We start from the raw sequence: 14,413 nt of genomic DNA, 5'->3' as shown, positions 1-14,413 counted from the left end.
TCTGGGTGTGGGACAGACTGAGGGCAAGGAAGAAGGAGCAGGGAGACTGTAGGAGCTATTTCAACTGTCCAGGCAGGAGATGAGGGTGAACAGGACAAAGGGTGACCACCATGGTGAGGAGAGGAGAAGCAAGTTCCAGATGGATTTATGAAGTTGGAACCAGTAGGGTTTGCTGAGAGGTTGGATGTGGATGAAAGAAAACAGAGTCGAGTACTTGACCTGGGCTGCTGACCGGCATGGGGCACAGTCCACAGTGAGGTCCCGCATGCCGGCACTGTAGGGACCATGCTTCCAGGAGTGCCTGAGTCTGGGAGGTATGGACAGGCCCACAGTGGCTGTTTCCCAGTGTTTCAGGAGGAGCGATATCTTCCTTTAAGTGCATCTCCCATGGCCTTTGCATGGGGCCCTTGCAGGACTGGTAATGCCTAGGACATGTGAGACTGGGGCCAGCTGGGTCTGAGCAATGTAAACAAAATAGCAGGGATGAGTCCACTCAGCTCCCCGATTCCCAGAGGGAGGAAGGGAGGGAAGGAGGAAACCTCAGGAAAGCCTAGCCCAGGACAGAAGGGTTCTGTGAGTGCACACGTGCGCTTGGACTCAAGGCCCACTGATCTCTGCCACCTCCTTAGTCTGAGCCCTTGCGCAAGATCTTTTCTGAGTCTCTTTTGTTTCCCCTAAAAGGGGATCAGAATGCCCATTGTTGGGAAGACTGACTGAGATCATTGATGAAACAATGCACAGCACCAGGCCTGGTGCAACACATGCTTTAACTAGTGCTTCACATGGGGCTGGGGCAGGCAGCGATGCCTGGGGGTGAGGAGACACAACAGGTTCACATCCTCGCCCTGTTATGCCTTTGGATTTAACTTTTCTGTGCCTCAGTTTCCCCAAAAATGAGTCCTGATTTTCCCACCCTTTCCCACCTGCTTCTTCCTCATACTTCCCAACTCATCAATGGCAGCACAATGTCTTTCATTCTTGCACCTGAAAACTTGGAGTTGACCTGTACTTTTGGGTGTTTCTCACACGCCACCGGAAGCTCCTTAGACCAGGAAGTGGGGGACTTACGCTCTATAGCACTTTGCTCAACATTCTCCAAACCAGGGTTGTCGTGCTGTCTTGACAGGTTACCCTGAGTTTAGCCCAGAACCTGTGTGAAGCCCATCCTGTTTCTCCCCTTTAGGGTGTTCAAGGCTCTGCCTCTGTCCTCATACCCCCACTTTTGCATGGGGTCCTCTGGAAGTCCTGAGGAGTTCTAAGACTTTTGTTCTAATGGGATCGTCCCAGGATCCTGCAGCTGGACCCCAGTTCCAGATGAGCAGCCTGGCAAGCTGATGGCTCCCGCTGGCTGGCTGCCAAAACAGTGCTGGCGTGCTGATTTTGTACACCTCACCTGGAAACACAGGACAAGTTCAGGGCTCTGGGGCATCAGCTGCCTGCTGCCATCCCTCCAGCTGGAGCTGAGTAGGTGGGTCCAGGCGCCAGCTCCCGCCACCCTGCTGCCTCCAGTCCACAGCGCCCCAGGGCAGGGTGGGGGTAACACAAGTGTCTTTTTCTGCACAGTCTGGCCACCCCTCCTGTGGTTCTAGGCCAAAGGTCAGGTAGTCTGCCTTTCTCCTCCAAGAGCTCTTTTATTTTTTCTTTTAACCACGTAAAGGAGGACTAAATTTTATTACTTAAAATATAATAACGTATAGTCTGTAAGATAGTAGAAAAGATATATATTGTTCTCTGCCTTCAGTTCCTGACACAGGGCTCTTGAAACCCTTGTCATTTCCTAAGTGATAAGAATGCTAGGGGAAACTATTGTTCTAATACTTGGTCTCTGACCCTGTCCTTGACATAGGGCTCCTAACCTTTGTAAAGTCTAAGTCATAAGAGCACTGAGAACAAGTTTTGTTCTAATGAGCTGACCTTAGGTGAGGCCTGGGTGGCTCCGGGATGGGGGCAGGTCATGGGAAGGACCAAACCACGATTTCAAGCTTGGGATTTCCAGACCCTCCTTCCTTCTCCAGAGGGGGGAGGGGGCTGGAAGTTGAGTTAATATTGATTATGCCACGTGAGGAAGTCTCCATAATACAACACGAGGTTTGGAAAGCGGACAGGTGGGTATATGCATGTATACCACGAGAGTGGCGCTCTCAGGTCCACTGGGACAAAGCTCCTGCGCTCAGGACACTCTCAGACCCCTCTGTGTCCCTTTATCTGGTTGTTCCTCTGTATCCTTTACTGTATCCTTTAAGAAACTGGTGAACATGCTCCCTGAGTACTGTGAGCCACTCTGGTAATATAACAAATCTGGCCTGACCAGGCGGTGGCGCATTGGATAGAGCGTTGGACTGGGATGCCGAGGACCCAGGTTTGAGACCCCAAGGTCGCCAGCTTGAGCATGAGCTCATCTGGTTTGAGCAAAAGCTCACCAGCTTGGACCCAAAGTCGCTCGTTGGCTTGAGCAAGGGATTACTCGGTCTGCTGAAGGCCTGCAGTCAGGGCACATATGAGAAAGCAATCAATGAACAACTAAGGTGTCGCAATGTGCAACGAAAAACTAATGATTGATGCTTCTCATCTCTCCATTCCTGTCTGTCCCTGTCTATCCCTCTCTCTGAAAAAAAAAAAAAAAAAAGAATGAAAACAAATCTGAGGAGAGAGTCGTGGGAACCTCCAGTCTATAGCCAGTTGATCAGAAGCCCAGGTGACAGACAAACCGAGCTTGCAACTAGCAGCGCAGAAAGTGTTTACTGTTAGGAGGTGGCGGGGAACAGTCTTGTGGGACTGAACCCTTAACCTGTGGGATCTGATGCTATTTCCAGGTAGACGGTGTCAGCAGAGAACTGCTGCCATGGGGGAAACACCGACGCGTTTGGTGACCAAAAGTATCAGAAGTGAAGTATTCTGTGTAAAAAATAAAGGCAACCAAAAGGAGAGACACAGCAGGGAAATTGGGTTTTCCCTGGGTAAGAAGGAAAAATCTGAGTTTGTTTGTTTTTTTTACAAGTCTAAATAAAGCATCATCAAAAATCACCAGATGCTGCCTGATCAAAATACAGATCATAAACGCTCAGCATGTACTTCTAATCTAAATGGCCTATTATCTGAGAATTACACTTTCCCCAATTTTCAATGAGGAGGCTAATAATATAGTAAATTTGAATTTCCAATAAGGCCATGTCCCTTCAGAGAGTAGTTGTCAACTTTTTTCTCTGCTCTCTGTGACAGTCCCTGTATTTATACCCCAGAAACTATTGCTCATGGCCTGTAACTCTCACTGCCAGGAAGAGACGCCAAATGGTAAAAACTCTATCCTCCCAGGGCTGTTGAGACCGTGAGTCTACAACCCCAGGGGGTCCTCCAGGAGTCAGGCAACAGCATGCTCCCCAGGTCCACCTTAAGCTGTGCTAGAGGCAGGGAGGACAGGAGAGCTGCCACTTTGCTTCCTTTCTCCTCACTGGGGGTGGTGTGTGGAAGGCCAGGGTGCGGTCAAAGCTGAAAGCTTCTGGCACTGCAGGTATCATGCTCTAAAGAACGTCATATGAGAAGCACCTGGTCAGGAGATGTGTCCACATTTACACTAGGAAATTCTAAACATGACCAGAAAAATTCTCACTCACACCTTCCTACATCCTCTGGTTAAGAATTGCATTTGTGGTCATCACCAACAAAGTCCCGTCAAACCATGAGAGTCACTGGAAGCTGGTGTTCACGATGGCATGATGGATGAGACTGTGTTGTGAGTAATGATGTAACCAGAGCTAAATAAATGGCATGAGAGATCAGCAGAAGCAGGAAGAAAATGAGAAACAACAGTATGAGGGCCTCTTTCTCATGACGAGCACTATTGAATTACCCAGAAATGGCACAATTGGCAATAAAGACTATAAAGGGACAGTACGTGGACACTCCGAATGATAAACAAATGTGTAGCACATCTTCTCTACCCATTATTCTAACTCTTCATTGGAAAATCACCATATCTCACTTAGGTCCATGAATTTTGTAACACATTTTTCAATCAAATTGTTTTTATAGACAAGGACTCCACACACAAAAAATCTTTGCCTGTGGCCTCTTGCATCCTCAGCGTGGCTCTGCACCCCACACCCAATTCTCCAGCAAATCCAGCTGGTTTCCCTTACAAATATATCCAGGAGCAGTCCACTTCTTCCTGCTGCAATATCCTTGCCCTGGTCCTGTCCACCCTCCTCTGCCAATACCTGTATAATGGCAGCTTCCTTCTTCCTGTATTCTCTTCCTCCTCCTGTTTCCACATGCAGCAGATGTATGTGAACACCTGGGTCAGATACATCCCTCCTCTGCTCAGAGTTCTTCTGTGACTCCACCTCACAAAGGAAAAAAGAGAATGTCCCTACCATGGCCCACAAAGACTCCATAGTTGCCCCCATCATTTCTGTAAACACATTTCCTACCACTCTTTCCTTTGCTCCCTGGGCTCCAACCCATATGCCCTCTTGTTCCTTGTTCCTGCCACAGGGCCTTTGCACTTTTCTCCCTCTTCAGAAGCACTTCTTCCCCAGATGTTACCATGACTAATTCCTTATCCCCTTCAGATCTCAGCTCAAATTCAATTTCTTCGTGAGGCCTCTCATGCCCTGCACTTCTTATATCCCTTCCCTGCTATATTCTATTTATTTGCATCTTTACTTATTTATCATCTGTTTTCAGCTCCAGAAGGATAAACACTTTGCCTGTTACATTCATTTACTGTGTTCCCAGTGCCTAGCCCAGGGCCTTGCAAATTAGCAGTGCTGCATAAATGCTTCTGGAATTCAGGAAGAAACTGCAGCACTTCCTTAAAGGGTCACGGTTCCATTTTAACCAGATTCAGCATTGGGTCACTGTATGATGGTAGCTATGAGTCATGTCAGGAAATCATTGTCCAACTCTAGGAGTAAAGGTGACAGTCCACGTTTACGGTAATTCAGGAAGAAATCAAGCTTCTGAGAGAAGACAAGTGATTTGCGCAGCTTGAGGGGGTTACTGGGCATGTCTGAGTCCTGATTGGTGCTGGCCTCATTGGACGGAACTGGTGTTAGTGTGACTGCTGTCTCCCTTGCGCTGGAGAGAGATGTAGGTTTCTGGAGGGGATTCTGTTTCTGGTACGCGAATGGGGAGGTCAAGGGCTGATTGGATTACCGTTGGATGATGGCTGAGCTTTCTCAAGCCCATCCACTCAGGGAACATGGTAGTAATAATAATAAAAACAACACCAATATTAATGCCTTCCTAATCCCAGGCATGTTGCTAAAAGTCTTAAGAGCACTATCTCATCAACTCCTTTCAATTCTCCTTAATTTATGTATTGCTACCATTCCATTTTACAAGATGAAAAACTAAATTTCACATGGAGAGGGCAGCAGCCTGCAGAAAGTCACACGGCAGAACCCTGGGTGGGTGGGCCAGCTCCTGAGCCAGGCTCCAACCTGCAGTGTGAGGCATCTGGTTAGGGCAGTGACTGGATATAAGAGTCAGTCTCAGCCAGGACCTGTCTCTTGGATGGAGGCAAGTGCCTGAGCCCCTGACCCTTCTCCATTCAGAGCCCATGGACTTGGCATAGAGCAGGGGGCTTTTTACACAGGGGGCCAGTTCACTGTCCCTCAGACCGTTGGAGGGCCAGACTATAAAAAAAAACTATGAACAAATCCCTATGCACACTGCACAGATATTATTTTAAAGTAAAAAAACAAAACGGGAACAAATACAATATTTAAAATAAAGAACAAGTAAATTTAAATCAACAAACTGACCAGTATTTCAATGGGAACTATGCTCCACTCACTGACCACCAATGAAAGAGGTGCCCCTTCCGGAAGTGCGGCGGGGGCCGGATAAATGGCCTCAGGGGGCCGCATGCGGTCCGCGGGGCCCTAGTTTGGGGACCTCTGGCATAGAGCCTAGGAATGGTTAGATTGCTGATTCAAAGCCAAGGCTGCCAGGTTTCAAATCCTAACTCTGACAAACCTAATACTCCCTTCTAATTCCACCCCTCACTCCCAACCACAGTTCTAGGAAGGATAACACTTTGCGTTATTTTCTCCTTTTCTGCATGCCTCTGTTCCCCCAATCGTTATATAGCATTGTTTTATGTGTTTTTAAGTTCTATATAAATGGTATTTTGTAATCAGCAAACTGCAACTTCATGTTGCCCTGAGGATGCGCTTTTGGATTGGTCCGTTAATTGGGGTAAAGGTCAAATTTACCATCTTGACCATTCTTGTGTACAGTGCAATGATACAGTACACTTACATTGTTGTGCACCCAGTCTTCGGGTCCTTTTTCCTCTTGTCAGACTGAATCTGTGTCCATTCAACACTAACTCTCCACTTCCTGTACCTCCAGCCCCTGACAACCATCATTCTATTTGTTTCTATGAATGTGCCTGCTCTAGGTACCTCACATGCGAGAATCATATCGTATTTGCCTTTTTTTTTAACTTTTTAAATTTTTTATTTTATTTATTTTTTTTACAGAGACAGAGAGAGAAAGTCAGAGAGAGGGATAGATAGGGACAGACGGACAGTAAAGGAAAGAGATGAGAAGCATCAATCATCAGTTTTTCGTTGTGACATCTTAGTTGTTCATTGATTGCTTTCTCATATGTGCCTTGACCGTGGGCCTTCAGCAGACCAAGTAACCCCTTGCTCAAGCCAGCGACCTTGGGTCCAAGCTGGTGAGCTTTTGCTCAAACCAGATGAGGCCGCGCTCAAGCTGGTGACCTCAGGGTCTCGAACCTGGGTCCTCCGCATCCCAGTCCAATGCTCTATCCACTGTGCCATCGCCTGGTCAGGCCGTATTTGCCTTTTTGTGACAGCCTTACTTCACTTAGCATAAGGTCCATCCATGTTGTAGCTTGTGTCAGAATTTCCTTCCTCTTTAAGGCTGAATAATGCCCCACTATATGCATGTACCACATTTTGTTTATCCAGCCTTCCATCAACAGACATTTGAGTTACTGCCACCTTTTGGTGCCATGAACATGGGTGTACAAATATGTCTCTGAAACTCTACTTTCTGTTTCTGTGAATATATCATTGTAACCACAGAGCCAGCTCAAAATGGTCATGTCCTGTTTAACGAGATACTGAGTTGCCTTTCAGAGTCAAAAGACCCAAACTATAAGTCATGCAGCTAAAGCACACACAAAGGAGAGAACTTTGACCTCCCACTGCACCTAGAACCAGCCTGTTTTCCCCTCCCCCCAATGGAACCAAAGAACCAGGACATAACAAGAACTTGAACACCAGAACCCTTTCAGGAACCAAGGGTCCATTGTGCAGGAAGATCCAGTGTTACTACTCCTTTACCATAAATGACCAAGATTCAAGGTCCTCCAATTAAAACTTGCATTTCCACATACTTTTCCCTCTAACCCCTTAAAATCCTTGGCCTGGGCCAGAGAGCAAGACGGATTTGAGGCACCACCAGGTCTTCTATCTTCTCATTCAGTCCTTTGTCTTTCTTTCTTTCTTTCTTTCTTTCTTTCTTTCTTTCTTTCTTTCTTTCTTTCTTTCTTTCTATTTTTCTTTCTTTCTTTCCTTTTTTCTTTCTTTTTTTTTTGTGTGTGAGAGAGACAAACAGAGAGACAGAAAGGGAGAAAGATGAGAAGCATGAATTTAATAGTCGCAGAACTTCAGTTGTTCATTGATTGCTTCCAATATGTGCCTAGACTAAGGGGCGCCAGCCAAGCCATTGACCCCCTGCTCAAGCTAGCGTCCTTTGAGCTCAAGCCAGTGACCACTGGGTAATGTCAATGAGCCCATGCTCAAGCCGGCAACCCCACACTCAAGCCAGTGACCTCAGGGTTTTGAACCCAGGACCTCAGCATCCCAGGTCGACAGTGTATACCACCACCAGTCAGGCAGTTGGCACCTTCTTGATTAATAAACCTTTCCTTAGTCTAAACCCTGACTTTTGAGTTTGGCCTTTCAAAGCACTGGGCACAGAGACTTTGGTTGGGTAACATACCCAGAAGTGGAATTGCTGGATCATATATAGAATTTTAAATCTTTTTTTTTTTTTTTTGCTACAGAGTCAGAGAGACAGAGAGAGGGACAGAAAGGGACAGACAGACAGGAAAGGAGAGAGATGAGAAGCATCAACTTTTCATTGTGGCACCTTAGGTATTATTCATTGATTGCTTTCTCATATGAGCCTGGGGGGGGACGGCTACAGCAGAGTGAGTGACCTCTTGCTCAAGCCAGCGACCTTTGGGGTCAAGCCAGCGACCATGAGGTCATGTCTATGATCCCATGCTCAAGCCAGCGACCCCATGCTCAAGCTGGTGAGCTTGTGCTCAAGCCGGCAACATTGTGGTTTCAAACTTGAGTCCTCTGCGTCCCAGTCCTACGCACTATCCACTGCACCCCCACATGATTAGGCAAGAATTTAAAATCTTTTTAACACTAAACTTTCACACACATGCACACAAAAGTAGAAGGAATAGCACGGTAAACCCTACCATCCCCATTGCCCAGATTCAACAATAATCAACTCAGGGCCAATCTCATTTTTTGTTTATATGTATGTTTTACACTTTTTTAAGACTTCATTTATTCATTTTTTTGGGGGGGAGAGAGAGAGAAGGAGGAAAAAGCAGGAAGCATCAGCTCCCATATGTGCCTTGACCAGGCAAGTGCAGGGTTTCGAACTGGTGACCTCAGCATTCCAGGTTGATGCTTTATCCACTGTGCCACCACAAGTCAGGCTGTACACACATTTCTTAAATCCAAGAATTCAACTGCATATAGGTACTGCCAAGCAATTTTCCAACATGGCAGTGTTAGCGTCGGTAGCTAGATATTAGTAAAGGAGGGGAGCTGAGGGAATCAGACATTATTAGGCTTGGTGAGCCAGGTCACTGAATCAAACAATACGCTTGCTTCATTAGGAAATTACAACTTCAGACGCTACAGGGAATTGCCCCCTTGCCCAGCCAAGGGAATTAACATTCCTCTTTCCCAAGTTCGGATGAAGGGCTGCTTTTTAATCTCCCCGGGGTACAACTGGTCCATTGCCCAGACTGTGTGGGCAGGAATAAACAGCCGGAGAAGTTTCTCTGCTGGACACCTGTGCAGTAGAAGTCAAGATGGTGCAGGAGGAGGTGCTTCTACTGTAAGGCGTGTGTAGTAGGAACCAAGATGGTGACCATTGAGGCCTGTCAGTCTAGCCTGGGAAAAGGATTGGATTGGATAAGGAACAGAGAACCCCAAAAGATCTAGGATATGGATTGGTTAAGAGGAAGATCCAGTGCCAGCCTGTGAAAGATTGGGTAATTGGTTGGTTAGTTTGAAAGGGTGCCTAGTCCTTCCCAGGCCAGAGATAATAAAACCCAAGCTTAACAAAGAGCTCTAGCACACTTTTCTCTTACCTGGTAGCACAGGCACACCCCGTGCACTGACACGGGGTGTGAGTGCATTCTCTCTCCATAGCTGTTATGTGGTCATCGCAGCTACACAGACTCCAAATACAGATCCAGGCACAGGCCTGGGCACAGCACGAGCTGGAGTGCAGTCAGGAGTAGATTATGCTAGCTGCATGGAGACAGACATAAACTAAACTGGAATGAAGCAGGGCACAGAATTTATGGACACTGGTCTTTCTCCTGGACCTGATGAAGATTATGCTGTACGTTTTCCATGGCAGAATGGATGGAGAAGAGACACTGGGGCAGCCTTCTATTTCAACTCCATTTAACCTTACCACCAAGCCACAACCTCCCATACATGAGTCTCCGGAATGCTTTCCTTGTGACTCCATGCAACAGTGCCATCGCCACTGGCATCAGCAGTACCTTGACTCCACTGCACAAGCCATGTAACAGAGTTCCAATCACCTGCTCCACATTCTCACTAACACTGATTTTGTTTGTTTATTTAGGGTTTTATTTGTTTAGTCATTCTAGTGAGGTGCAGTGATTTCATTTGCATTTCCCTGATGGTTAAGGAAGTTGAGCACCTTATGTGTTCATTGCAATTTGTGACCAACCTTTCTTTTTTTAGCAAGCAAGAGAGAAAGAGAGAGAGAGAGGGAGGGAGGGAGAGAGATGAAGAGAGATGAGAAGCATCAACTCATAGAGTTGCATTACTTTAGTTGTTCATTGATTTCTTCTTATACGTGCCTTGATGGGGGGGGGGGGGATCAGCCAAGCCAGTGATCTTGGGCTTCAAGCCAGCAACCTTTGGGCTCAAACTAATGACCATGAGTGTATGCCTATGATCCCACGCTCAAGCTGGTGACCTCGGGGTTTTTGAACCTGGGTCTTCAGCATCCCAGGTTGGTGTTCTAGCCACCATACCACCACTAGTCAGGCTGTGGTCAACCTTTTTAAAAAATCTATATTTTTACCCAGCCCCACCACTGGATTATTTTAAAGAAATCCTGGACATTATATCACTTTAAAAAAAAAAAAAAATACTCTACCCTTTCAACCCCTTGCCCAGCCCTTTTCTTTTCCCCAAAGCCTGCTAGGTCTCTCCCTTTTAGGTTTTAAAACCTCTTATTTTGTTGATGTGTTTAACCTTGAAAACTGGCTCTGACTGAACTTTCTTTAAGGTCTTCATTATTTTCAAGTGTGGCTTCCAGTAGGAGAAATTACTTCTAGAGGACAAAATGGTTTTGTGTGTTGTTTTGTTTTGTTTTTTTTAGTTGACTTGCTGTTGACCCTCTAGAGGCCCCATGGGTTGGGTTGGGAGATGAGAGTGTTTTACACTGATAGTCCTGTCCCCTCCTACCCCACTCCCCAACCCCAGGAATGATGGGCACTCCAGACCTGAATCACCAGAGGGAGGGAGTTTGGTTACCCCCACCCGGGGCTGGCCCCTTTCCAAATCCCTCCCTGCCTCCTGAAAGCACAGGTTTTGGTTACTATACATGTCCTCCCTCTCAACTCTCACTTGACACAAAGGACCCATTCTCAGAATCGAAATATATTCCTGGATTCAAAATGCAGCTACCCAGCCACTCCAGTCCTGTCAACAATGGCCTCATGCAGGAGAGCTGGGGGCAGGGATGGCATCTGTAATGAAATTATTTGTGTGGTTGGCCTACCTCCAGTGCTCCAGAGATTCAGGAATTTTCTACTACAAACGGGACTGGCAGGTTTCCCAGCCACCCTACCGACTGCGCCTCGGCAAGGAGAGGCCCTGCATCACCCCTTCCACCCTTTAGTCCAGTCACTGTGGCTGTCAGTGCCCACCCTCTGTTTATGACAGTTTCTCAAGCCATCTCTACTGTCTTGAAATGAAATACTTAGATAATGAAACCTGCCTTCACAGATAATCCTTATATTGTTAACAAAATGCCCTAACTGCAATGTAAAAGTAAAATAAAAGGACGGAAATTTATAATTTTCAACCCACCTTCCACTCGCCCACCCCCCAATTTGTTTCACATGCAGACCTGAAAATTCAGACCTGTGTACTAAAAATCTCCCAAGAAGATTTGCTATCTCCCCAGGATGTTGGTCCCTCCGTGTGAAATTCCTGAAGCATCATAAAACCCACCTCCGGCACTGCCCAGGTGAAGAGATTTCTGCTTTTCTCAAGTGGGGAACAATTAGCAAGTCCCAACCAAGCCAAGGACAATGTTCCAATTGACTCGGTAGTAGCAGTCCTGGGCAATTCCATGTCTACTAATACAGTTGAAAATTTAAATGCAAAATGGAATTGGGGTCTCGGCTCAGATAAACAGGATTTCTCCTCACACAAGGATGCATAGGACATTGAATAAGCAGAGGAATCCAAGACAGTTCTCCACAGGATGGCCTTGTCCTGTGCATGGCTCTTTCCATCCCTCTCATCACTTTAACACCAGAATGCTCCCCATAATTTTTTTATATGACTCCTGTGGTGCTTTCCACACCAACTACCCTGGGAGCCATTATTCTCTAAACATTCTCTTCTAGGTGGTAGGCCTTTCTGGAGCCCATTTATATTTGTTTTTCTTTTTAATCAGAGTACAGCACGGGAAGTATTTCCAGGTACTTACAGATTGCCTCTGAGGAGAACTGAGGAATAAGAAAGGAACTTGCCTGACCAGGTGGTGGCGCAGTGGATAGAGCGTTGGACTGGGATGCGGAAGGACCCAGGTTCGAGACCCTGAGGTCGCCAGCTTGAGCGCGGGCTCATCTGGTTTGAGCAAGAGCCCACCAGCTTGAACCCAAGGTCGCTGGCTCCAGCAAGGGGTTACTCAGTCTGCTGAAGGCCCACAGTCAAGGCACGTATGAGAAAGCAATCAATGAACAACTAAGGTGTTGCAACACGCAATGAAAAACTAATGATTGATGCTTCTCATCTCTCTCCGTTCCTGTCTGTCTGTCCCTGTCTATCTCTTTCTGACTCATTTTCTGTCTCTGTAAAAAATAAATAAATAATTTTTTTTTTAATTAAAAAAAAAAAAGTAAGAAAGGAAATTGACCTGTCAGTATCTGCCCTTTTATCTTATTTGAAGTTGTTAAATTTTTTTAACATTTTTTAAAATTTATACAGTTGGGTCATAATTTAATTTTCATAATCTCGTTATCAGAAAAGATTCCCACACTTTACATAATTACATTAACAATAATGTATTGTTATGGTCATAAAGGTGTGATGCCTGAGATTTGCTTCCAATTGCCTATGGGAGCAAGTGGGTGGCAAGAGAGATGCAACCACATTGGCCAGGAGTTTGTAGTTGGAGCTGGATACTTGGTACATTGTTTCACTTTTGGAGGCAAAATGTTTATTGAAAAATAGCCTGACCAGGGGGTGGCACAGTGGATAGAGCATTAGACTGAAATACAAGGACCCAGGTTCAAAACCCTGAGGTCGCCAGCTTGAGCACGGGCTCGCCAGCTCGAGCGCAGTGTCGCTGGCTTGAGTATAGGATCATAGACATGACCCCAAGGTCACTGGCTTGAGCCCAAAGGTCGCTGGCTTGAGCAAGGAGTCATTCGCTCTGCTGTAGCCCCCTCCAAACTCCCCCCCCCCCGTCAAGGCACATATGAGAAAGCAATCAATGAACAACTAAGGAGCTGCAACGAAGAATTGATGCTTCTCATCTCTCTCCCTTCTTGTCTGTCCCTATCTGTCCCTTTCTCTGTCTTTCTCGCTGTCTCTGTCACAAAAAGAAAGAAAGAAAAATATACACATGGTGTGCTCTCCATCTTGGAAGCACACCTACTCCTTTCTTCCCTCTCAGGTGCGCATCTCCTAAACCCTAAGGGTCCCCACAAGACTTGCAGCCAGGGAAGCAGTGGGCAGTGGCAGCTGGTCCCAGGTCAAGCCCTGAACCTGTCTCCAAGGCCTCTTTTCTCTGACTTCCCAGTGAGACAGAGCAGCCCTCCCTAGGCTTTCCTGTTGTTTCTCTGTTCTGGGTCCGTCCTTGTTTCACTGTCCCTTTTTTTCTTCTTCTTTTCCAAGGGAGAGGGGGGCAGGTAGAGAGACAGACTCCCACATGCACCCTGACCATGATCCACCTGGCAACACCCCATCTTGCTCAATGCTCTGCCCATGTGGGGCCATGCTCACAACTGAGCTATTTTTAGCACCTGAGGCGGAGGCTCCAGGGAACCATCCTCAGCACCCAGGGCCGATGTGCTCGAACCAATTGATCCATGGCTGTGAGTGAAGAGACAGAGAGAGAGATAAGGGGAGAAGATGTGGAGAAGCAGATGGTCACTTATTCTGCGTGCCCTGACTGTGAAAAACATACTTTTCAAATTAAAAGAAAATAAAAAGAAGAAGAAGAAGAATAAAAAAAGAAAGAAAATGTACATATGGAGTCTGGTGACACAGAACTACCCAACCAGTCCAACATAGCAGAAGTGGAAGAGACATTGAAGTAACTTCAGAGCCAGGAGGGGGTGCAGGGAGTCATCATGGTGAATACAGAAGGCATTCCCATCAAGAGCACAATGGACAATCTTAACACCATACAATAAGCCAACATCATGCACAACTTCATTGTTTTTTGGTGTTTTTTTTTCTTCTTTTCTTTTCTTTGTACAACTTCACCTTGAAGGCCCAGAGCACAGGGGTGAAACTGACCCCCAGAATGACCTTGTCTTTCTTCAAATTCATTCTAGAAAAAATAAAATTATGGTTGCATCAGATAAAGACTATTTCCTGATTCTGATTTAGAATCCAACTGAATAAGCCGCTTTCTTGGCTCCATGCATCATTCCTTAATTTAATGCCCGCTAAGAAGAATGGTGTTAATCATGTCAAGCAACAGGCAAGTGGACATCCTTTAGATCCCATGCTGACAAACCCAGTAACCAAGGTGGGCTGCAGTTCCATCCCACCCTCCAAAGCCATCCCTCTGCTGGCCAGTTGCCCCTGAATTCCTAGTGTTAGTGTACGCAGCTAGTTAGATATTAGCAAAAGAGAAAGGAGCCAGACATCTAATTAAGCTGGAT

The 14,413-nt window shown here is 46.3% G+C and overlaps 1 pseudogene; it reads left to right on the top strand.

Moving 5' to 3' along the window:
- Positions 1 to 13,771: 13,771 nt before the first annotated feature.
- Positions 13,772 to 14,150, top strand: LOC136313132 (dynein light chain roadblock-type 1 pseudogene; annotated as a pseudogene).
- Positions 14,151 to 14,413: the final 263 nt, after the last annotated feature.

The sequence above is a fragment of the Saccopteryx bilineata genome, chromosome 9, assembly GCF_036850765.1.
Source record: "Saccopteryx bilineata isolate mSacBil1 chromosome 9, mSacBil1_pri_phased_curated, whole genome shotgun sequence".
Lineage (NCBI taxonomy): Eukaryota > Metazoa > Chordata > Mammalia > Chiroptera > Emballonuridae > Saccopteryx > Saccopteryx bilineata.
The sequence above is the reverse complement of the archived record's forward strand: the minus strand, read 5'-3'. Positions and strand labels throughout refer to the sequence as shown.